General features: G+C 43.2%; 1 non-coding gene across 1 annotated transcript; it reads left to right on the top strand.

Moving 5' to 3' along the window:
• Positions 1-1578: 1578 nt before the first annotated feature.
• On the top strand, positions 1579-1702 carry LOC128058941 (U6atac minor spliceosomal RNA). Its single transcript, XR_008200540.1, has one exon. It is a non-coding gene; the product is annotated as a U6atac minor spliceosomal RNA (small nuclear RNA).
• The last annotated feature ends 24965 nt before the right edge of the window (positions 1703-26667 follow it).

Raw genomic sequence — 26667 nt, 5'->3', positions numbered from 1 at the left:
TCACCAGTAGATACCCATTACTCATGTGTTCATAGAGCTCTCTAGGAGGGCACATGGTGCCCATCAATTTCCCTTGATGAAGGGAAATTTTCAGTCCAGAAACTTTTTGGTGTTCTTTTATCCTGGCTTTGCTTGTATATAACTTGTCTTTAGCTAACGTGTGCATGCTCGGTCGCTCAGTCATGTCGGACTCTTTACGAGCCTATGGACTGTAACCCACCAGGCTCCTGTGGCCCTGAAATTTTTCCAGGGAAGAATATTAGAGTGGGTTGCCATTTCCTGCTCCAGAGGGATCTTTCCAACTCAGGGATCAAACCTGCATCTCCTGCATGCCCCCAGAGATGAGATTCAAAGAAATTCAAGGAATCTTTGTTGGTTCCTGTCCTTAAAAACCTCCTGCCTTAAAAAGACAGGGAGATTCATTATCACTGAGTCACCTGGAAAGCCAAAGTCATCACCACCTATCTATAATAGCTAATGCAGAACATGTTTTATTCAGAATTGCATCTGATACTGGTGATGATTCTCAAACTAGCAGTCTTTGATTGTCTCAACACTAACACCCTTTAGTTACTGATCCTGGTACAAGGGGTAATGGTGAACAGGAATACTAAAAAGAGTTGAGTGAGAAATACTGGGATTCTGTCCTTCCCATCACCCCTTTTATGATCAGATCCCCAAAGAAAGGCTCTCACATAGAATCTAGAGACTGGAGGGCTCCTTTTTTAACCATCTGGCCTTGAAACCCATGCCCCCAAACTTGTCCTTTCTGCTGACACAGACAGGTCCTTTCTTTTTCCACCAAATCCCAATTTTGCCATCAGGGTAACTGACCACAGCTACAAGCAGCATTTACAGGCACCCAAGCCTACACTCAGGAAGCAAGAGCAAGCTGGATTTGCAAAGAGGAGCCGAGCCTGGTGACCTCCAACAAAGAGAAGGTGGCAGAAGGGTCTATGCCCTTTCAAGCACGGTGATCTTGTCTACTTGTGAAGTAACCAGCCAGGGTCTGGAAATGTGACCAGTTAATTAGTGACACATACAGTTGGAAAACAACAGGAGACAGGGGCAGGAAGAGACAGACTTGCATGTTTTCTCTCCTTCTTACAATATGTGGTGTGATAAGTGAGTAGTTCCTTCCCAAGAAAGCACAAGCTTTTTGAGAACAGGAGTCAAAAATTGTTCCTTGAATTTCTTTGAATCTCATCTCTGGGGCCTGGCTATGAAAGCACACACTAATCAATCAGATTTGACCAGCCTGTGGTCTGATTGACATCATCCTGACACCCCCCCCAAAGCCTTCCTCATCTCCCCTCCTCCTTCCTTGTGTCCAGGTTTCCTGTGCTGAGTCTGCAGGATAGTCTTGGGGGGAAGGAGACTTCCTGAATGCAAGTTGGCACCTGACCAGTGTCTTCTCCAGGCTCCTGCCTGCCAAGCCATTAACCATCTGCTGCACAGGGGATCTGACATGATAAACTCCCATTACTTTCAAGGAACAAATGCATGCAAGGAAAATGTAATGGGCCAACAATTTTAGGTATTCTTGAGTTTAAAAATCACAACAATAAAACCATATGAGTGTTGTATGAAAGGAGAGAAGGTTAGCACTCCTTTGACAAGAATTGAATGGGCTCTTGGGCCTGACAATACATATATGTTAAGGCATTGCCTCCTACTTTGTGGCATCTAACCACTGTTTTTTAAAAAACTATGGCTTATTTGCATTGTTGTATGGAAGAAATCAGCACAACATTGTAAAAAGAAATTTTAAGAATTTTAATAAAAAGACAAATAAAGTAAAAAAAAGACAAATAAAAATTAAAAATAAAAATAAATAAATAACATAAAAGTAAATTAAAAACATATGAAGACAAAGCAGCAACCATCAATTTGCCCAAAATGATCACAAGTGTAAATTATTTAGCTGTTGTGGAGAGACGGCTTATTGATGGGCAGAGAGCTGTGCTCTGGTTCTGACTCATCCACTAAGTAGCCGTCTGATCTCAGCAACTTGGTCCACTGGGAGATGGTGAAGAATAGGGAAGCCTGCCATGCTGTAGTCCATGGGGTCGGAAAGAGTCAGACAGAACTGAGCAACTGAACAATGGCAGGCAAGCCTCCACCTCCTCATCTGCAAATGAAGAGGTACAAAGCCTGAGGTCACTTTCAACCTCGTAAATTTACTAACTTTGGAAGCATTCAACCCTCTTAGCTGAAAGTTCAATAAAATGATTTATTTGGTGAATTTCAATATTTCTAAATGTAAACACATTTTGCGTGTGAATAGTCCTGTCTACAGGGACCAAACATGTTACTCATTAAGTTAAAGACATTCGAAGTCTACATAAGACAATTGCATATGAATAATCTTCATTCATTTCTTTTCCTGTTTATTTAAAGATTTTTTTTAATGTGGATCACTTTTAAAGTCTTTATTGTATATGTTACAATATTGCTTCTGTTTAGGTTTTGGTTTTTTGGCCACAAAGCAAGCAGGACCCCCAACCAGGAATCGAACCCACACCCTCTGCATTGGCAAAATCTTAACTCCTGGACCACCAGGGAAGTCCCTCTTTTCCTTTTTAGAAATAACAAAAGCCTAGTGGTGGGAAACACTGGTAATGGGATTCTGAGATCAATGCCAATAACAGCACTATGATTCCAGCTGTGACCTTAAGTCACCCAAAAGTCACGTAGGCTGCTCACTGGAGAACAAAAGAAGTTTTACCTATTTCACGCAGGGATGGATATTCACAAAAATGTACACATGTGAGCTTCTGCAGTTCTGCTGGTGAGGTTATTTAATACATTTAATCTACTGTGTTAATTTGGAGGAAGTTTGACAAATATGCTTGTGCAATATGTCATTGGAGAGCTTGATTTGGGTAAGGGACTTTCTAAGTGTCATACCAACAGAGAGTAAGTCATTATGTAAGACTTATTAAGAGTAAGTTCTCCCAAAGAACTGTACATTAACAGGTTTCATCGTCTACAAAAGTATTTGGCTTCTGTCTTAAATAGCTACCTGATTATTTTTAAAGTGCTTCAGTCTGCCTTAAACACCCTCCAATCACATCTTCTGGTGGTGAGCGAGATCCTAGGGGTCAGGGGAGGGGGGCAAATCACCACCTTTGCTTGGAACTGGCTCCTTCTGCCTTTGACATCCCTGACATATTTCCATCATCCCTGCAGGGAGCTATCATGAATTGCCATCCAAAGAGACTCGGGGATGTGCAGAGTGACAGCAGGGGGAGCAAAAGTTGTCACACAGCCCAGAAAGGCAACAAATCTGCAGGAGTGGAGGAATTTCAGGAACTCCTGGATTTTCACTGGCACACATGCCGTGACTCAGAGGGACAGACATTGTTAGTAATTAAATTGTTCTCTCCACTGCTCTGCACCTTCAGGCCACAGTCACGTGAGACTGACTGAACATTTACTTGAGCAGCAAACTGTAGGGAAGGCAAATAGGTGGAGAGAGTGACTGTGCGTACAGTCTGTACCTCCCAGCAGCTGCTGGATCCGCCTGGGGATGTGCAGTCAGAGAGGATGGGGAAAGAGTGGGCCCTGGTCACCTCTGCTGGGACATCAGGACAAAGGCTTGGAGAATAAGAAAATTCAAGGGACTTCCCTGGCAGTCCAATAGCTAAGACTTCCCCTTCCAATGCAGGAGGGGTGGGTTCGATCCCTGGTTGGGAGCTAAGATCCCACATGCCTTGTGGCCATAAAAACAGAACAGAACAGAAGCAGGGCTTCCCTGGTGGCTCAGTGGTAAAGAATCCACCTGCAGTGCAGGAGACTTGGGCTCGATCCCTGGGGTGGGAGGATCCCCTGAAGAAGGGAATGGCTACCCACTCCAGTATTCTTGCCTGGAGAATCCCATGGACAGAGGAGCCTGGTGGGTCACAGTCCATGCGGTCCCAAAGAGTCAGAGATGACTGAAGTAAACCAGCACGCACACACACAAACAACAGAAGCAATATTATAACAAATTTAATAAAGATTTTTTAAATGGTCCACATTTTTTTAAACTCTTAAAAAGAAAATCCAAGGTTCCAGTGAGGTTGGCCCAAGTAAATGGCTGGGCTTCCCCTGCACCCTCCACCCCCAAACCACAAGTCTCCCCTGGGGAACCTGTCCTGATCACTACCCCCAGACCCCGGCACATCTCCTGCTTGGATAACAGTGCGCTCCTTGAGGCAGTATCAGAATCAGGTTTTCCTCTGTACCTCTGCACCTGGCATAGCTTCTGAATGAAAACCTAAAGTTCATTATACATTTAATATGTAGACATTTTAAGCATGTCATTCTCACCACAATCATTTACATATTATCCTCAGCATTTTACAACTTGAGGAGACCCAGACCAATTTAGTAGTTGGTGCACCCCATTCCAGAGTGAGATGTTTCCATTGATGTTTATAATGACAAATAGTAGGCCCTCAATAAAATGGCTGATAAATTAATAAACAGATGTAGCATGTGTTTAAATATTATTTACTCACCACTCTACATCTCATTTGGGCTTCCCTGGTGGCGCAGAGGTTAAAGCGCCCGCCTGCAATGTGGGAGACCTGGGTTCGATCCCTGGGTCGGGAAGATCCCCTGGAGAAGGAAATGGCAACCCACTCCAGTATTCTTGCCTGGAGAATCCCATGGACGGAGGAGCCTGGTGGGCTACAGTCCACGGGTCGCAAAGAGTCGGACACGACTGGGCGACTTCACTTTCACTACATCTCATTTAATATAAATTTTCAAAATTGTAGGGAAAATTGTTAGTCATTCCACCAGGCTCCTCTGTCCATGGATTTCTCCAGGCAAGAACATGAGTTGGTTGCCATGCCCTCCTCCAGGGGATCTTCCTGACCCAAGGATAGAACTTAGGTCTCCTGCATTGAAGGCAGATTCTTCACCATCTGAGCCACCATGGGGAAACATTGTAGGGAAAATGCAATTGCTCAGATATGATTACATGATAGCTTTTTAATAATGTCAAGTAGAAGACAGGTTTTCTTAAGAAAACCAGATGAACAGCGATCTCTTTCACAGGGGAATGAAAAATGTAGGAACAATTGCCAATCAAAAAAGGAAAAATTTCTCTACTGTCAGTGCTCAATCACTGAAAAGAGGTATTGCAGGAGAGGTTCACAGAAGAGAAGGGAGAAACTAGCTCTCCTGGGCAAATCAGTCACAGACTTGCCTTGGTGTCCACGGGGACTCACCATCTTTCCAAGAAGAAGCTTCCTGGTGCTCATATGGTAAAGAATCCACCTGCAATGCAGGGGATGTGGGTTTGATCCTTAGGTTGGGAAGATCCCCTGGAGAAGGAAATGGCAATCCACTCCAGTATTCTTGCTTGGCGAATTCCGTGGACAGAGGAGCCTGGTGGGCTACAGTCCATGGGGTTGCAGTCAGACATGACTGAGCAACTAACTTTCGCTTTCAAGAGCTGTCACTCCTCAGCCATCACTGGCACCTGAGACCCGAGGTAGCAGGTTCAGCACTTGGAGACAGTGGGTCTTCTTGAAAATGTGGATTTTGGAGCCACAGTTTCAACTACAGACAATGTCTGATCTCCAAGATGCAAGTTGGTTCCAAGCAAAATTGAGATACAGTCCTTTGAAATTGCTTTAAAATCCCAGCCTCCTCTTCCCTCCAAGTCGGCTGCTGTGCCCTCCTCGCTCACCCTCTTCCTCATTCCTTCCTTGCATTTAATTCTTTCCCACACAAAGTTTTTTTAATTGACATATAGTTGATGTACTGTGTTCTGTTAATTTCTCATGTAAAGCAAAGTGATTCAGTTATACGTATCTATGTTCATTTTCATATTCTTTTCCATTGGTTTACCACAGAATATTGAACATAGTGCCCTGTGCTATACAGTAGGTCTTTGTTGATTATTTTCTATATAGTAGTGGGTACATGTTAATCTATCTCAAACACCTAACTTATCTGCTCCCACCTTTCCCCATTGGTAATCATAGTTTTGTTTTCCTAGCCTGTGAGACTGTTTCTGTTTTGTAAATAAGTTCATAAAAGAATCTCTTTTTTTTTAGATTCCACATATAAGTGATATTATATGATATTTGTCTTTCTCTGTCTGACTTAGTATGATAATATCTAGATCCATCTACGTCAATGCTCACAATGAGAGAGTAACTTGCCTAACTAGAGCCAGTCCACTTTATGTCCACTCTTTTAAATTTTTTTGACATATGGTTGATTTACAATGTTGTGTTAATTTCTGCTGTACAGTAAAGTGATTCAATTATACACATACATACTTTTTCATATTCTTTTCCATTATGGTTTATCACAGGATATTGAATATAGTTCCCTGTGCTGTACAGTAGGACCTTGTTGTTTATCCATCCTATACATACTAGTTTGTATCTGACAATCCAAAAATTCCGTTTCAATTCCTCCCTCTCCCCCCTCTCCCTTGGCAACCGCACGTCTATTCTCTATGCCTTTTAGTCTATTTCTACTTTGTAGATAAGTTCATTTGTGTCATATTTTAGATTCCACATATAAGCCCACATGCAATTTTTGCTGCTTGACTTGAAGTCACTCCAGTTGTGTCTAACTCTTTGCAACTCTATGGACCATAGTGCACCAGGCTCCTCTGTCCATGGGATTCTCCAGGCAATAATACTGGAGTGGGTTTCCATGCACTCCTCCAGGGGATCTTCCTGACCTAGGGATTGAGTCCCCATCTCTTGTGTGTCCTGCATTGGCAGGCAGGTTCTTAACATAATTTGCACAATATCTGCCTTTTAAATGGCTCTCTTCAAGGGTCCCTCTGGCCTGGTGGTCACTATGCAGTCTTTTAGTACCAACCAGCCTTCTCTGTGACTGGGCATCCCTCCCATGAACACACCCACTTTGACGTTTCCAGTTCTTTTAGAGTCAGTGCCCTGTGTTACCAGTGGCTCACCCCAGGTTTACAGCCCCTGCCCCCTGCCATACACAGATGCATCCTAGTATCCTGGTCACACTCAGGAAAATTTAAAACATGTGTTCTTTCTCTCCCTGGTGATAATTTCATTTTCAAGGCAATTGTTACACATCTAATCTTTACTTTTATAAGTAATATATCCCAAGAATTCTCATGCAGAATCGGCAATCAGATTTAGAAGACAAGAAGACCGTCAGTGCCTTTGATCCTGAGCTGAGGTCATAATTAGGCTCTGTCACCAAGGCAAGTGATTTAAGACGGATCTGGTAACAACTGTGCTCCAATTTTGAAGTGAATTTATCTAATGACGTGATGGATGGTTAGGTTTTGAAAGTAGGAAAGATAAGAGGTGTGTCTGCTGCCTCAGGCAGGTGCAAAGCCCACGTTTCCTACTGGTGTACGTGTGGGCTCCTAATACTAACACCGGAGCAATGCCTTGACTCTAATTGTGAAGACCCTTCCAGAAGTATAAATTGGAGTTATCTGTGAAAAGTCTCACTGTCTCTTGCTCATTTACAAGATAGTTAGGAGGACCCACAGTGAGTCTTTCTCTGTCTCTGCCATGGGGCTTCCGTGGCCACAGATGACCTCAGGATTCAGCAACAGGACAGACAAACAGAAGCCCAGACCCAGAAGCTGGCAGTTGCTAGGCTCAGCAATGATAAATCACTCGGTCCACTGTCCCTGGCATGGCTTTGAATTTGTAACATCTTTATACAGGCAAGTCCCAGCTAGGATAAGTTTAATTATTTATAGCTGCTGCTCAATTCAATTTTTATAAGACTGGAGTATATGTATAAGAATTCTATAGTCAATGAAGCGAATAAGACCACATCAGGTTGAATATGATGCAAAAGGGCTTTATTACAGGACAGAGAGATAGGCTTTCTCCATATTTAACCAAAGTCCAAAGTCTGTTCTCAATGCTTCTTTTCCGCACACTGCAGCTCTACATGAAACGCAACAAGCATTGGAGGCACAAGAGGAAGGAAGCTCACAGACTCACAGCAAAGCAAGCACAGAATTTCAACTACAGCCAGACTGGCAGTACCCTCCTGGGCCACAGTTACTGCCGGAGATGATGAAGCCGCCTCTTTCAACCAAGTGAGTCTGCACAACCCAGCGTCTAAATGATGGCTTCGCGCTTGGTGTTCATTTATTAATGGGCTGCACAGCTTTGCTGCTTGAATCTTTGGTATTGCTTTCAATGGTTATTGAACATTGTTTTATTGAAGTATAGTTAATTTACAAGGTTGTTTTAGTTTCAAATATATAGCAAAGTGATTCTATTTTATTGATATATATGTATACTTTTTGAGATTCTTTTCCATTAGAGATTATTACAAGATACTGAGTATAGTTCCCTGTGTTATACAGTAGGTCCTTCTTGTCTATTTTATATATACAGTAGTGTACATATATTCATCCCAAACTCCTAATTTATGCCTCCCCTCTTTCCCCTTTGGTAACCATAAGTTTGTTCTCTATGTCTGTGGATCTTTTTCTGTTTTGTAAATAAGTTCATCTTTATCATTTTTTGGCTTCCACAGGTATGTGATATAACTTGTTACTTGTGTTTGACTTACTTCACTTAGTGGGATTATCTCTAGGTCCATCAATGTTGCTGCAAATGACATTATTTCATTTTTTTCATGGGTTGTTGAACACATTTGGTGAAGCACTCCACATATTTTATGATTTCTAAAAACAAATGTTTTAGAAGGATGAGCATCATTTGGTTTGGAAGTTCTGCTTTGAAATTGAGAGATGGTGACAACTCACATGCTCAGCCTCACTGATTCCTGGGAGTCAGGCAGGTCACCCCCAAATTTTCAATGTCATTTCATTGTACTTGTTAACTGTTCACCTTTTTAAATTGCTACATTCACTATCTTTTCAATATGTGACAAAGCCCAAGACCTAGAAAAAAGGTCAGCATGCGGTGAGTTGATTCCTTCCTTTTTCTCCTTTGAGAGCCATTCACTGAGCATTTACTATGTGCTATCAGGCACTGAGGCTCCATCATGAGTCAGGACTTGTCTTGCCCTCAGAGGAAGATAAGGCACAGAAATAAGAACTCAAAGAATTCACTGGATACATTGTCACAGAAGCACATGGACAAAGTACTATGTGGGCTCAAAAGAGAAAGCAGTCAGCTCCATCCAGGGTATTCATGGAGCATAAAAATGGAGGAGACCCACCACAGGGACCTGAGGTATGTGTAAGAGTTTGCTTGGCAGACAAGGGCAAGGAGGGTCAGGCCAGTGGAAGGAGACACATGGCAACATGCAGACTCTCAGGGACTTGAGGGTGTGGCCCTTGAAGTGCCTGGTGTGTATAATGAGATGGCAAAGGGGAGAGACAGGAGCCAGCCCTGCAGGGCATTACATGCCATGCCCAACACTGGGCCTTAACCTTGAAGATGAAGGGGAGCCTTGTTTTGACGGTGAACAAAGGCCTATAGCCCTCCTGCTGACATCCTAAAGAGGGGCTGGCCGTGTTGTGCCAGGTGCCCTGGAATGGGTGAGATCGGAGTGCGAGATGGGTGGGAGGAACATCATGAAGTCCTAAATGGGCTCAACTCTAGGACCAAAAAGGGGTGATGGCAAGAGTGCATGGAACCAAGGGACTCGTTGTCCCTCAGATATGCTGAGAAAGTAGCTCCCATGCTTTCTGTATGACTCATGAGTTACAACCTGGGTAGAAAAGAAAACAGATCTTCTAATTAAAAATAGCTCCATCTCCTAGAGTTTAACTATTGTCTTCATGTCATCAACTCAAAATTCAACTCTCCATCAGCACAGTTTAGATCATCTTTTTTGGATGACCCTAGAATTTGCGGTAAATGTTAAGTCTTTAAATTCTCCAAGGTCAGGTCTGGGTGGATGAAGGGGAACTCCTCTTGGCAGAAGATGAAGGTCTCAAGATGCACACATTGGCTGCCCTCTCGCAGCCTCTGCTGGCCCTGGTCCCATCTCACTCTTCAAGGCATCCTCCAGCCTCCAGAGTCCTGGACGATTGCCTTTTTGCAGCAGAAGGAAAAACGTGCAATCCTGATGCAGGTGCAGGGCAGTGGGCTGAGAAAATGAAGAGACGGGCAAGTTCTCTTCCAGTCAGCTTGGCTCTCATTAGATTCGAAACTAGATTATCCACTGAGCAAAGAAAGAATGACAAGGAGAAGAAGCAGAAGTGTCAAGGACAAGGGCCAGGAGGGCTGAGTAGACCAGAGAATGGGGTCTCCCTGCCACACGCATGAGGAATCATGGGAGGCTCATGGGCATGAATTAGTTAGAATGGTCAGCCTGTGTGTGTGTTTTCCTCCAACTGCACTTAACTACTTGGTTTAGGCACAAATAGATGAAAAGCGAATTTAATCAGTGTTTGGGTTTTCAAGGTAAGCCTGATTCAAAGAGAAAAGAAGAGGGATGGTGATACAGGGAATAATAATAATGATGAAGCTGGAGGTGGAGGAGAAGGAGGCTTGGAAAGGGTGAGAGACATCACAGGCAAAGGGACAAATGGGCTGTGGGTCTAAGTATCGCCAATGATGGGACAGTGAAGCTGGAGGTGAAAGGAGAGTGTGACTGGAGAGTGGATGCCTGAAATGGGGGTATGAAGTTGGCAGCTGTGGTAAAGTGTGACCACGATTGTTAATGAGGGACAGCCATGGTCTCTGGAGTGAAATCTTTGGACAAGAGGTCAAGGAAATGAGAGACCAAAGCATTGAAGTTCAAATTCTCATGGATATTCAAATCTCTAGGAAAAGGGTCACAGTCAGGGCGGAAAGACCTGCAATGAGCCCAGGGCCCCAGGGGCTGTGGATGACCATAAAGTGTGGGCATGGGCAGGACCCCAAATCTGGGGACTCCAAAGAAAAGGAAAGGAGAGTGTGGAAGGGGTGATGCCAAGAGGACCAAAATGACCCCACTGCCCCCATGGACTCAGAACTGACACATAGGAGAGGAAGAGGGAGGGAAATAGACTGCTAGCATCTGAGTGTCGGTACCAAGAGACATGCTCATTATCCAAGATATTTCTTCCCTCTCGGCAGACTGCCCTGTTCACTATTTGGAAAGTTTTTTTTTTTTTTTAAAGAATAATGCCTCTGAGGCTCAAAGACAAAGCGAGTTCAATGTGGGCTTTGTGAAGAAGGACATTCACCCAGCTCCCAGCAAAACCTGAGAGTCTGTGGCCACTGAGCCATGCCTACTGTATTTGGCTCCAGAGGCACAAAATCTAGAGTGGCAGGTCTGAGTTTCTCATTACCACTCACTTGAGTCTTTGTCCTCAGGAAATAGAATCAGCAGCTTGGCAAGTGCACTGTTGTTCACATGATCTGGGTGGGAAGATGAAGCTCTTAATTAATCAGGGAATGGGTCATTGATCTTTGTAAGTCCCTGAAAGTAGTCACGATCACAGTATGACTCCATGAAATTGATAATTGTCTTTTTCCCTGAAAACGATCATGATTGCTTATGAGTCATTTTGTAATGAATGCTGAATCATTGTTCCCTTGCCTGGGAGTGGTGATCAGTGGTTATATAGAGCTCAGGGTTTTCTCCATGTGGAAGCCTTCCCACAGTTTATATCAGCCTCTTTTGAGAGAGAGATTTCCAGATTTACATATACCTGGAAGAATAAAGGAGCAATGGGGGCAGGGGGGAATTAACCAAAAGAAAGCCGAACTTTTCAAGCAAAAGTGATTTGAATTGAACACCTAAGGAAAACCAGTGGCAAAGTTACTTACTTTAAGTATAAGCATTCAGCTCACGATATTAAACCTTGTTCTCAGCTCTCCCCCCCAACGCCAGGACCATCTTTGTGGGAAGAAAGCAAAGGATGGGAAAGGAGGAAAGTCATTATGGGTATGAATACAGAATCACTGCCAACAGGATTTTTAAATTCACCTCCATTTCCTGGCTTTAATGGTCTCAAGTTAAGGATTAACTTTATCCATGTTCTTCAAGTTATTGTTTTCCCCCAAACCTGCTTTCTTGGCTCTGTGGAATCCAAGAAAGAATCAAAGGGGTTCTTTCAAATCCCAGCGTCCATGGTGTGTCTTCAGCAGAAAAGTTTCTCTCATTCTGCCAGACCTGCTGTTACCCTGGGGTGGAGAGCATCGTATAAATAAACATGAATGGAGGCGAGCCTGGAGCTGCGTTTTTGCGAACATGGGCGGTACATCCTTAAAATGTGATGGCGTGAACTGCAAAAATAAACGGTCCACCAGGAGCATCTTTCTGTCTTCAGGATGTAAATCTTTCCTGTCTTCTTGCTGATGTCAATCGGCAGCACTGGATGTGATAGTTCATGCACAGAGCCTTGATCAGCCACTGTACAAATGTTGAATCAGACAGATGCAGGAGGGGGAGTATTTATTCAGCCAACTGCACTTGCCTGTTTGGTCAGGCAGCACTACCCTGGACCGTGTTCAGATCCCCCACCCCCCACCCACCCCACTCACAGGAGCTCTGGGTCTCTGCACATGGTGTATCCTGGTGCCCAGGGAGTCACCACAGGTGCACTCCCAGCAGACCCAACATAGGGAGAAAGATCTGCAGAGCAGGCCCAGCCAGGTGGTTGCCCACTTCATGTACCAATGATAGAAGATTGTCTGATTTATCAAAAACAGAGTCACCACAAGTATCTGTGACTAGCTACTAAAGCAGTGCCAAGATCTGTTTTTTGTTGGGACAATTTGATTGAAATTCAAAATGGAGCATCCCCATGACCAAGGATATTTCCGCCTTCATATCCCTAGCCTCACTCATGCCACGGGGATCAGAGAAGTGAGCTGAGACAGGGGCTGAATCTCTGATCTCCCTTTTCTGCAAACCCCTAAGGATCCTTCCTTCCTACAAACGCTTACCCAGTTACTACCTGGTCCTCTTTCCACACAGGGTTTGTTCTAGCATTTGTGTTCAAAAAGAAGACATTTGGTTTGCTGTCCCTTCAGCCTCTCTTGTCTGGCTCTCCTTCCTCTTGTCACCCTCCCCTCAGCTCACACAGCCCCTTTGACTCACCCCCTACCCACCCACAGAGACCAACCCCCCTGCCCCTCAGGTCTGCCCCTTTCTCCCGCTAGGACCTGCTGGCCCATCAAAACCTACCAGCCTTCTGTCTAAGTCTGTAAGACTAATTTTGGAAACAAATCCTGTGTAAGATTAAGGGATGATCATTCTTCACAGCATGACCCCTGTTTGGTAAGTTATTTCCATTCCAAGGACTGGAAGCTCAGTCTCCCACACACATGCTGCTGTCTCTCCTTCTGCTCCCAGGACAGATGAAGATAGTCCCATCAGTGACCCAAGGGGACAGTCCTGTGAGTCATCAGCTCCCAGAGGAGTCTGAAGATGCGGGGCTCATGTGTCAGGTCACCTGAGATGGTTTCCTATTCCAGACTAAACCGTGAGAGAATAAAGTCTCCATCAGAGGTCACAACTGACCAGATGGTGAAGCTGGTTTAGTCGCCAAGTCCTGTCTGCCTCTTGCGACCCCATGGACTGTAGCCCACCAGGCTCCCTTATCCATGGGATTTTCCAGGCAAAAATACTGGAGTGGGTTGCCGCTTCCTTCTCCAGGGGATCCTCCTGACCCAGGGATCGAACCCAGGTCTACCTGCATTGCAGGCAGATTCTTTACTGACTGATCCACCAGGGGAAACCAGAGGATGGGAGGTTAATCCTGGAGAAAGCAGCCTCCCCTCATTTCTAACACAAGGATGGAGCATCACAGTTTAGAAGTTCAGAGCAAATCCACAGACATCAGACATGAGTGTAAAAAAAAAAAAAAAAAAGACTTGTGAAGGGAAGTTAATGAGAATCTGTTAAGTAGTTCCCTTGTAGCTCCGACAGTAAAGAATCTGCCTGCAATGCAGGACCCAGGTTTGATCTCTGGATCAGGAAGATCCTCTGAAGAAGGAAATGGAAACCCATCCCAGTATTCTTTCATTGAAAACTCCATGGATGGAGGAGCCTTTCGGGCTAAGGTCCACAGGGTCACAAAGAGCTGGACATGACTAAGCGTCTAACACACACAGAGTATAAAGTGATTGGATCAAGGTAGTTCTAGGTGGATTAAAGGAAGGATGGAGGCCTTCAGAGGCCAGCTGTACATCAGAATGGTACCTCCAAGAAGTCATTCCCAGGAGGATTTCTGACACCAGAACAGGAGACTGAGTTCAAAGCATGTCCTCCAGAGAGAAACCAGGTGATAAATCGGAATTTGGATGCAGAGTCAAAATACGGGAAGATCAGCAGCCAGGAAAAGTGTATTTAGAGAATTCCCTGCAGGTCCAATGGTTAGGACTCCAAACTTCCATTGCAAGAGGCACGGGTTCGACCTTCAGTCAGAAAAAATTCCACAAGCCGTAGAGTCAAAAGAAAAAAAAAAAAATAAAAAGGGAAAGAAGGAAAAGCATAGTGGTAGCTATTTTAATCATTCATGTATTCAGCAGATGTGTATTAAATACTGATTATACATCAGAAGTTGCTTTAGGACTACATACTGTAATGAGAGTCCCTACATTCAGAAAACGAAGATCATCACGTCTGGTCCCATCCTTTCATGAGAAATAGATGAGGAAACAGTGGAAACAGTGTCAGACTTTATTTTGGGGGGCTCCAAAATCACTCCAGATGGTGACTGCAGCCATGAAATTAAAAGACGCTTACTCCTTGGAAGGAAAGTTATGACCAACCTAGATAGCATATTGAAAAGCAGAGACATTACTTTCCCAACAAAGGTCCGCCTAGTCAAGGCTATGGTTTTTCCAGTGGTCATGTGTGGATGTGAGAGTTGGACTGTGGAGAAGGCTGAGCACTGAAGAATTGATGCTTTTGAACTGTGGTGTTGGAGAAGACTGTTGAGAGTCCCTTGGACTGCAAGGAGATCCAACCAGTCCATTCTAAAGGAGATCAGCCCTGGGTGTTCTTGGAAAGGACTGATGCTAAAGCTGAAACTCCAATACTCTGGCCATCTCATGCGAAGAGTTGACTCACTGGAAAAGACTCTGATGCTGGGAGGGATTGGGGGCAGGAGGAAAAGGGGACAAAAGAGGATGAGATGGCTGGATGGCATCACCAACTCGATGGTCATGAGTTTGAGTGAACTCAGGGAGTTGGTGATGGACAGGGAGGCCTGGCGTGCTGTAATTCAGGGGTCGCAAAGAGTCGGACACGACTGAGAGACTGAACTGAATTGAACTGAACTGAACTCTCATGAAGCCCACAATCTGTTAGGGAGGATATATAATTTTAAAAGCAATCATCATAAAGGAGATGTGCAGGACCCTCCATGGAAACATAAAGCAAGAGCACCTGACCCTCCACAGAGGCGGGGAGGAGGTGGGTCAGGTGAGGTGCAGTGAAGGTGCCCCAGAGGAAGTAACATACATGCTCAGACATAAAATCAGTGGTTCTCAGCTCAATCAGACTTGATGTCCTCTTTGCTACAAATATTGTATAGCATTCTCCTTATTATCCTGAAGTGAAATTCACAGCTAGTGTAACCCTCTATACACATGATTTAATCAATATAATTATTTAACTTCAGTAAAGAACAAAAGAAAAACCACATATATTTCGGGTATGCAAATGTATCGCTCATATAATCAGAAAGTCTTAAAACCACCATGAAAGGGACAGCCTTCAATACAGACTGAGGTCAGGGTTAGTAACCCAGATACTGTGAGGGCATTGCATTCATGAAGTGATTTTCAGTACTGATGAACAACTCCTGGTAAAGTGCAGAATAAAAACAAAACTCTATCTTCTCTTGTTGTACACAGTTCCTAATTGTATTCCTAGAAAATTTGATATCAAATGGTACAAAATAGATTTTTTATTAAGTTATCTATTTAGTACATAGTATCAATAGTGCATGAATGAGATGGTTAGATTGCATCACCAACCCAATGGACATGAGTTTGAGCAAACTCCAGGAGATAGTGGAGGACAGAGGAGCCTGGTAGGCTATAGTCCATTGGGTCACAAAGAGTTGGACATGACTTAGCGGCTGAACAGCAACAACAAATCAATGGTACATATGTATCCATCAGTTTCAGTTTAAGACCTAAGAAGCTACTTTATTGTGACCCAGGTGGCACAGGGTTTATTCTAATGACAGTTAAGGCTCCCAGTCCAAGTAATCAATATTTCCTACACAGACACAGACACACACACACACACACAGAGTTAATGCCTGTCATTACTCCATTATTTCTTTAGCTCTTGAAGGCTTCCTGGCCTTTTAAAATACCACTTGAAAGAATTAAACCTTATCAGTTCATAGCTTTGTTATCATCCAACACCTTAGTTGACAACCAGCTGAGAGTGAGACCTTGCCAGGAATGTGACCTGGATGGGTGCTGGCAGGAGCAGAGAAGGGGCGTTGGGGAGGAGAGGGCTGGGGGCCAAGGACAAAGTTGGTGACAGCATGGTGCAGGGGCAGGCCATCGCTGCCCTTGGGCTGCTTTGCTCAGTGCTAGACTTCACAGTTCTGGAAAGAAACTTTCAGGGATGGAGAGAGAGAGGCTGGTTGGAGAGAGTCACCCAGCTTGAGGGCAGCGGTTGGCGGGGGCAGGGGGAGATACAAACCATGCTGCTGACCCCAAACAAACAGTTGCTCACACTTATCAGACTGTTTCTATCAACACTCCCACCCACACTGACAAGGCAGTCACCCACCACACACACATGAACCTGCTACCAGGCACATGTCTGCTGCGTAGCAAACACCATCCTGGGAATCCTTGGTGGCTCCATGGTGAGAATCTGCCTGCAATGTAGGAGACACAGATTTGATCCCTGGATGGGGAAGACTGACTGCATTCTACCGATTGGAACTGAGGTTTAGTAAAGTAAAGAGCACACTGCTAATAATCGGGAGGAGCAGAGATCAAAGCTAGTGGAGGTGATGAAATTCCAGATGAGCTATTTCAAATCCTAAAAGATGATGCTGTGAAAGTGCTACACTCAATATGCCAGCAAATTTGGAAAACTCAGCAGTGGCCACAGGACTGGGAAAGGTCAGTTTTCATTCTAATCCCAAAGAAGGGCAATGCCAAAGAATGTTCAAACTATGGCACAATTGCACTCATCTCACATGCTATCAAAGTAATGCTCAAAATTCTCCAAACTAGGCTTCAACAGTATGTGAACTGAGAACTTTTAGATGTTCAAGCTGGATTTAGATAAGGTAGAGGAACCAGAGATCAAATTGCCAACACCCATTGGATCACAAAAGCAAGCGAATTCCAAAAAAAAACATCTACTTCTACTTCATTGACAAAGTTAATTTGACTGTGAGGATAACAGACTGTGGAAAATTCTTAAAGTGATGGGAATACCAGACCACCTGACCTGCCTCTTGTGAAACCTGTATTCAGGTAAAGAATCAACAGAACTGGACATACAACAACGGACTGGTTCCAACTTAGGAAAAGAGTACATCAAAGCTGTATATTGTCACCCTGCTTATTTAACTTCTATGCAGAGTACATCATGTGAAATGCCAGGCTGGAAGAAGCAAAAGCTGGAATCAAGATTGCCAGGAGAAATATCAATAACCTCAGATATGCCGATGGCACCACCCTTATGGCAGAAAGTGAAGAGGAACTAAACAGCCTCTTGATGAAGGTGAAAGAGGAGAGTGAAAAAGCTGGTTTAAAACTCAACATTCAAAAAATGAAGATCATGACATCCAGTCACATCCCTTCATGGCAAATAGATAGGGAAACAATGAAAGACTTCATTTCTTGGGTTCCAAAGTCACTGCGGATGGTGACTGCAGCCATGAAATTAAAAGACTCTTGTTCTTTGGAAAAGAAGTTATGACAAACCTAGACAGAATATTAAAAAGCAGAGACGTTACTTTGCCAACAAAAGTCCATGTGGTCAAAGCTATGATTTTCCCAGTAGTCATGTATTGATGTGAGAGTTGGATATAAGGAAGGTTGAGTGCAGAAGAATCGATGCTTTTGAACTGTGGTGTTGGAGAAGACTCTTGAGAGTCCCTTGGACTGCTAGGAGATCAAACCAGTCAATTCTAAAGGAAATCAGTCCTGAATATTCATTGGAAGGATTTGAAGCTCCAGTACTTTAGCCACCTGATGTGAAGAGCTGACTCATTACAGAAGACCCTGATGATGGGAAAGATTGAAGGCAGGAGGAAAAGGGGATAACGGAGGATGAGATGGTTGGATGGCATCACCGTCTCAGCAGACATGAGTTTGTGCAAGCTCCAGGGGATGGTGAAGGACAGGGAGGTCTGCAGAATGCTGCAGTCCATGGGGTCGCAGAGAGTCAGACACAACCGAGTGACTGAATAACAAGAAATCAAATCAGAGTCTAGGATCTTAACAACTATGCTTTTGAACTTCTCTATGTCTATCAACTGCTCTTTAAAAAGCTATGATTTTACTTGCTCTCAAAGCATCCTGGGTAGAGGGAGGGGATACATGTATACATATAGCTGATTCCTTTCATTGTACACCAGAAACTAACACAATATTGTAAAGCATTTATACTCCAATTTAAAAAAAAAAAAATCCTGGCAAATACAGAGCCTGTGCATGCTCTACTATTTGTATTTTAGAAATTCAAACACGAAGTCCTTGGGGGACCTAAAGTTAATGGCCCTGGGATGGAATATCGCAGAACACAGATAGAAACGTGTCCCCAGATGTCACCTCAGGCTTCTTATAGGAAACTGTATACCTTCCTCTGTCTCCCTCAATGATGGCCATGGTATTTTTATTTGTTTGTTTTTGTTTTAGTATGTGTTCTGTCTCTACCACTCTGGTCTTTGCCAGAGATTAACCTCCATATCAAAACGTAATCTGCTAGTTTGTCCATAGACCCAACTCTGTACTTGGACTGTGTGTGTGTGTTCTAAGTCACTTCAGTCATGTCTGACTCTTTCTGATCCTATGAACTTGTAGCCCACCAGGCTCCTCTGCTTTGCCTGCCATTCACATAGTCAAAAATCATTACATTAGGGGGGTTTCCCTGGTGGTCCAGCGGTTAAGATCCCACGCTTTCAATGCAGGGCATCTGGGTTCAATTCCTGGTCAGGGAACTGAGGTCCCACGTGTAGCATGGTGTGGGCAAAAATAAATAAATATATTTTTAAATTAAAAAAATAATTAGGAAGTTCTAAGCAAAGTGAAAACAGCGTGAATAGTGACTATCACAGGTGTTTTTGAGAAGTCCTCCCATGATCAAGTAGACTCTGGAAAGTCCCCTAAAGAAATGGAACAGAAGCCCCACCACGTGGCTGCCAACAAAGCCTTGTAGAAGTTTTAACAAGCAGCCCTAGTTTTTTATTGACTTAAAGGGAAATGGAGTCAAGAGGGAAATGCCAATAAAACTGTAGGTAAGTCAAATGTTTGTTTTGGTTTCTGTGGATTAGTTCTCACACATTTCCTGTTACTAGACTTTCTTTGGGTAATGTGTAATTTTAACCGCAAACCTAGTATTAAGCAATGAGTACTAGTCTGTTTCCTGATGAACTTGAGAAAGGTCAGAGGCTAATTGGGCCATGCCTGGTTAAAATGTCATAAGCTTGAAGGGAGCACAGTGCACCCCAAGCTTATCAGGACCAGGGATGGTTCAGTGGTTTAGTAACAAGCAGACACAGGAATGTCTTAGCTTTAGAGAAACAAATTTAATTTTGTCTTAACTGCGAGACACTAAATAAATGGCTCAGACTTCCTGAAACCTTAAGAAAACACCAAAGGCCCTTAGTCTGAGAGTCTGGTCCTCACCAATATTCCATCCCCACCCTCATGGCAGAGAACAGAAGCAACTGAAATTTATACTCATCATCAATTATATAGAATCAGATCTGTCACCAGGCTCCAAAGCTGAATTTTCCCGTGGAAAATGAATAGCACATATTTACAAAAAGTCAAAAGGGGAGAGAGGGAACTCCAGAAGAAAAAAAAAAAAAAAAGCTACAAAAAGCTCTGTGTGTGAACAGATTCCACTGGAAAAAAAATGAGCTCCAGATCAGACTTCACTTTGCTGCCTGGAAACTTGATCAGTGCCCCCAGAGTCCAAAAAGAAGTTTTCTGAGGCCCAACTATTGATTTCCAATTAAAGGTTCAGTGAGATGACAGTCAGTAGTTAACACAAGAAAGAGAGAGCAACTCAACATCTAGATGTTCTTCCAAAATTTTCTCTCTTCAATCAGCAAAACTCAGTGGGGAGTAATAATGAGAGTCCAAGATCATGCAGGCAGGTAACTGCTGGAGAAAGTATTTACAGAAAACTTACAAATAAAATAACCCTGGTGGCTCAGACGGTAAAGAATCTGCCTGCAATGCAGGAGACCTGGGTTTGATCCCTGGGTTGGGGAGATCCCCTGGAGACAGGAATGACAACCCACTCCAGTCTTCTTGCCTGGGAAATCCCATGGACAGAGGAGCCTGTGGCCTACAGTCCACAGGGTCAAAAAGAGTCAGACATGACTGAACTAACACTTTCGCTTTGCAAATAAAATGAACCAGGATAACTGCCATGCAGACTTCAAATCGTATTTGTACTTTTCAACTGTTTTAGTTCCTTGTTTCAGTCACATTTCTTTACACAAAGAACAAATCAAAAGCAAACCTTGTCCTAGAAGCACTGGACTGCAAAGAACTTTCAAGCATTCCTAGAATCAGTTCAGCATACTCCTGAAACCCACACGCCTGAAACAAGAGAAGACTGTGTCAGTGGAATAGGCTTGTGAATTAATTTCTTGTAATGAAGCATCTTTGGTGGGAAAGAACTATAGTTGAAGGAAGACATTCATGTTCCACACACACTCTGAGTCTTGGTCTGCTTTTTCAGAGCTTGGGGACAAACTTTCAAAACAGAATCATAACTCTCTTACTGAAAGAAAGTCTAAGGTTTGAAGCTATTTGAATTATTAAGTCTTTAAAAAATCCATTTTACCTAAACAAGCTCAAGAATGAACTTGGGGTGGTGAAAGGAAATGGTACTGTTTTTCATATGGGGGAAGATGTTTCTTGGCTTAGGTGGCTCAGTTGGTAAAGAACCTGCTTGCAATGTAGGAGACCCGAGTTTGATCCCTGGGTTGGAAATATCCTCTGGAGAAGGAAATAGCAACCCACTCCAGTAATCTTGCCTGGGAAATCCCATGGACAGAGGAGCCTGGCAGGCTACAGTCCATGGGGTCGCAGGAGTCAGACACGACTTAGTGACTAAACCACCACCACTCACACTTAGGACCTGTAACTAAGAATATGAAGAGAAGTACAGTGCTGTCTTTGGGTCTTGGATGCTAGCGTCTTTTCAGCCAGATTCTCCTACTAAGCGAACAACTCAAAGAAGTCACCTTGGAAAGCTCTAGTCACTCTCTATGACTCTTTCTGGAGCAACAGTCTGCATTTTCATTGTATCCAGTCAAACCGAGAAAGATGAGCCATGCTCTCCCGGACACCTAGGCACTCAGCACCCTTGGGCACATAGCATCAAGGAGGGAACAAAAAGAAGCATGCAACCTGCTGTTCCAAAAAGCTGCATTCCCTCTCTGATAAAATCTATTTAAATAGGATTTTACTAAAACAAAAAGACTGAACATGTCCAGTAAGTCTCAGCCAACACACAGAATGCAAAGAAAACTTTCTTAAGTAAAGAGAAATTTACCCTGAAAGAAAAAATAGGCAAGAATATGCCAGAAAACGATCAATGATTACCCCAGGGATGGGCAATATTTTTCCTAACACTTTTCTGTAGAAGTTTTACTTTGAAAGTCATTTACAACATAAAGTAGAAGACAAATTCAGAACTTCTAGTCAAGACAGCATTGTAAGCATGATTTGAAAAACTTCCTCTGTTTGTATGTATGTCAATCACAGATAATACTTTTTTAAAAGAGAAAGAGCAATACACCAGAGCAATGACGGATTAGTTATCATAACATGGATAAAGGTCATGCCGGCCAGCCTGCTGTTGGAGGGTCATAATAGAAATGTGAATGAAGAACTCCAACAGGAAATTCACAAGAAGACACCCACTCTCTAATAATGAAGTCATAATAAATTGAAATAAGATAGTATTTCATATCCACATTAGCAAAATGTTTAAAGTGTTAAAATTCCAAGTATTGGCAAGAATGCAAGAAAATGGAAACATTCATGTTGATAACAATTGCATAAACTGGTACGTATTTTGGAGAAGAATTTGGTGAGCGATAGTAAAAGTGATGGGAGAAGGCAATGGCACCCCACTCCAGTACTCTTGCCTGGAAAATCCCATGGACGGAGGAGCCTGGTAGGCTGCAGTCCATGGGGTCTCGAAGAGTCGGACACGACTGAGCGACTTCACTTTCCGTTTTCACTTTCATGCATTGGAGAAGGAAACGGCAACCCACTCCACTATTCTTGCCTGGAGAATCCCAGGGATGGGGAAGCTGGTGAGCTGCCGTCTGCGGGGTCGCACAGAGTCGGACACAACTAAAGTGACTTAGCAGTAAAAGTGATGATGCACATACTTGTGAATACTGTTACACAGTGTAACTTTATCACTAGTGCACAAGGAGATAGGTACTGGAATGTTTATTGCATTAATGTTAACATTTATTACATCACTTAAATATTGAATAACTAGAAACAATCTGTCATAGAAGACAGGATAAATAAATTGTAATATGTTCATAAAAATAGATCACTTAGAGAAAATAAACAAGCTATTGTATTAATATGACTAAATATTTAACACATTAATTTGAATATGAAAAGCAAGTCACGGGATGATATATTATTTGCATTACCTTTTGTGTGAATTTTAAAACACATAAGCTGACACTACATATTGAATAAATGCCAACTTCATAGCATCTATTAACTCACCAGGGAGGGAAGGAAATGGATGAAAATGAATAAAAAACTTTTCAAACATATCTATATAACATTTTACTGCTAAACAAATAAAAACTTTAAATAGCCTAAGCAAACATAACATTTGTTGGATCTGGGCTCTGAGCATATGTGAGTATATCCTGTTATTATCTCTACTCTTGAAAATGTTTGATATATTTCATAACTTAAAACAGTAAATGCAAATCGTGTTTGTTAATTAAAAACTTATTATTTATTTTAGCCAGAATAAATCTGTGCAGTGGCAGGGAATGTCCATATTTCAGAGGCTAAGAAGGACACAGAGCCTGTAATCAACATGGATAGGAAGTCTCATATTCATATATGTGACACCATGACGTGGCCTGGAGGAGCTGGCAGAGAAGGTATGGGGTGAGGGGTGAAGCAGTGAGTGATCGCTGAGCTTGTGATAGGCAGTAGGAAGCAAAGACTAGAGGGAAAGAGGTAAGGAGCCACATGTATTTTAAGTGGTAGAACTCCAAGTCTAGGTTCCAACAGTGGAAAAGATAGAGGTCATGGAAGGGCTGCTAGAAATGAGAAGCAGAAGGAAGCTCTGCTATGTGAAACATCAGAGGTCACACGATGAAGACAGGTTGAGTGGGAAGATAGGAAGCTCTGGTCAGACAGCAGAAATTGGAAACAGAATGGTTCCGATGGTCCGAGTCTGGGAAAACACACAGTGAACATGGTTCTGTGGAAAAAAAGGCTGCTGCAGAAGTTGAATGGTCAAGGTGAGGGAGGGGCTGCCTCAGACTCCAAATATCATCAAGACTGACCAGGGTCTGGGGGAGGGAAGGAAGCAGAGAAAGGAAGACTGAGCTCAAATGCCAAACGCTTCATAGCTAACTGATGGGTGCTGGGTGGAGGGGGACATAGAAGAGGACGTGGATGAGCCTCCAACAGCAAGCTGGATGGCATGACTTGCCAAAAAAATGGTCGCAAGTTACAGTAAGCAATATTAGCAGAGGTAGCTTTGCATCACTTGGCCTCCCAGGCTCTGGGAGGTGCCCTGGAAGACTATATCACAAGAGCGGGGGCTCTTGGGTAACTTGCCCAGGTGATACATTTTAACTGAAATCAACTGAAGCTTTTATTTCCTACTCCAGCTTCCCCTCAACTCCCCATCACATTCACAACAGTATCAGGCAAAGTTGCAGGGCTCACCGGCATTTTGGAGCCTAGTTAAGGAGATGAGTTGAGGGCACATTTATTTTGGATCTAGAGGGACATATTTATATAGTTGTGTGGCAGGAATGATTTCCAGGAATAAACCTACTGCCCACCCCACCAACTCACTTGGCGTCATGACGTAAGGGCCAGCGGTTTCATCATTCTAAGAGTGAGTCCCACGGTGAAGGGGTAGAAGATGAGAAACAATCTATGACACTGATGGAGGTAAACGCTGGTCTTTGGGAAAGTCTTCAAGTGCAAAACTGTAAATTAAGGAAATGTAGGGAAAAAGCATTCTAGCTGTACATCATGGATTTGTCTAATAAGGATATTGTTGTATTCTGCACTTGTAATGTTTGCAGTGATTATCAGTTTTTGTAAATTTGTGATTTGCTGTGTGTTCTTTTTTTCCATCCTAAAGAAATATTTAATTTCATACCCAACTTTACTTTCATAGTTTAAAGAAATTATGGAAGTTGTATAGACTTCCGAGCCCCCAAAATATGGATCATTTCTGGTAGTTAAACACTGGATTCAAAACAATAGTAAATAGTAATTAAGAGTCAACTTGGCTTTACCATCTTCATTTCACAAGATTTTGTCTTCTCCCCCAAAGAAATACAAGTTAAGATTTTAGCCAAACATCATTTATTGTATTAAATTTTATGTAATCAGTTTTCTTAAAATGTAATCCAAAGACTGAGGAATGAGACCAAAAATTTGGATATAACAATCCTTGCCAAGCTTAATGGCCTCTTAATGGTATGAAAGTTTCCATGATTTTATATTTCTAATTGCTTTTTTATTATTGCTTGGATGAACTCTGCAAAACAACAAAAAAAAATAGTATTAATGATAATCATAGCTCTTTTTTAAAGATGAGGATGCTGGAATTCTACTCATTATGTAATGATTCAGTCAATCCCAGAGAGCACTCTGTTCTTATGGAAATAATCCAGAAGTAGGAGGACTGGGTCCCACAGAGTTCTCCTAGAATACACATGGAAGACATTCATTCTATCCATACAAAGAGGAAGAAGACTGCCGGACCTACAAGAAATGGAAACCCGCTCAACTCAACATTCTTCAACGTTCAGAAATGGAAACAATCTCAGTAAACAATGGCCATAAGATTTACAGAAATGTTCTATTACTTACTGCCAGCTTTCTAATCACCTAGACATTCAAAATGTAAATCTGTATCAAATACTCCATTTCACACCTCTTCACCCTAAACCATCAAATGGCTGACCTTCTGGTCTTTCTAAGAAGAGTGATGACTTGCCTACGTAAGAAAGGTGTAGACTATTCATTTTTTACCAGCTGAGCTACACTTCCCTGGTGACTCAGATGGTAAGAATCCGCCTGCAATGCAGGAGACTTGGGTTCCGTCCTTGGGTTGGGAAGATCCCCTGGAGGAGGGCGAGGCAACCCGCTCCAGTATTCTTTCCTAGAGAATCCCCATGGACAGAGGAGCCTGGCAGGCTACAGTCCGTGGTGTCACAAAGAGTCGGACATGACTAAGCGACTAAGCAAGGCACAGCAAGGCTATTAATTGCACTCATTCTCCAATGCTCTGATGCCTGTCCACAATTCCACTGGAGCATAAAGCTCACCAGAGCCGCATCCAGTGCCTTCCCAATCTTCTGTCTGCTCTCAGGACCTTGGCCCAGCTCCCTTGCCTGCTATGAGTGGCAGAATTCAAAGGCCGCCCCATAAAATCTACTCCAACCCAGGGAGCATCTGGTGAACAGAATGCTTTCTCTGACTGCTCTCTGCCACCCATCAGGATTGGGGGAAGAGGAGAGAGAGCATCTCTTTTGTGAGAATTTGTTAATAATTGGAAACTTGTTTTTAAGTGATTTTTATTTTCTCTTGGATTACTTGCCTCTTTCTTTCCTTTTGGTACAGAAATAAAAACAGAAGTCAGTGACTCTCTAATTTCTCCAAATGACAATTCATTTGCTTTCCAAAACTGATGCACTTGTGGAAATAACAAGGCTATCTCACCCGGGGCAGCAAGCGCCTATCACTTCGGTACCAGGGACTGGTTTCATGAAAGATAGCTTTTCCATAGACCCAGGGCAGGAGGGTGTGTTTTAGGTGGTAATGCAAGTGATGGAGAGCCATGGAGAATAGCAGATGAAGCACGCAGGGTTTGGGGTCCCCTGGCCCAGGTGAGTAAAGAGTCAGCGGGATGTTGAGGCTGGGCCACCAGAGAGACTGTCATTGCTGCACTCGCTTCTTGAAAGGTGGGAGGTGGGATTTGCCACAAACTGCTCAGAGCAGGGGACTCCAAGGTCTCTAATTTACAGTTTTATTTGATTTTCCCATTATACTAAGCTACCTTTATGAGGTAACATTAAAATTAATAATTGTATGGTTTAAAAGAAAGTTTTGTTTCTGCTTTGTTGACCTGTATGCCCTTCATGAGATAGAGAACTATATCTTTCCAGTCTGGCCCCCAAATATCTCCCATTCTCATTTCCCCCATTCCCTCCTCTCTGCAAACCCTGTGCTCAGCTGTCTGACTCATCACCCCATCAATCTGGGTGCTTCCTGCTCTTCAGGCTCCCACTCAGGCCATGATCCTCCTCTTCTCTAGACGAGGGAGGTAAATCCCATTAACCAGTCCAAATGTTTACTGAGTCCT

Source organism: Budorcas taxicolor, chromosome 13, assembly GCF_023091745.1.
Source record: "Budorcas taxicolor isolate Tak-1 chromosome 13, Takin1.1, whole genome shotgun sequence".
Taxonomy (NCBI): domain Eukaryota; kingdom Metazoa; phylum Chordata; class Mammalia; order Artiodactyla; family Bovidae; genus Budorcas; species Budorcas taxicolor.
Note: the sequence above shows the minus strand (reverse complement) of the source record. Positions and strands in the feature narration are given on the sequence as shown.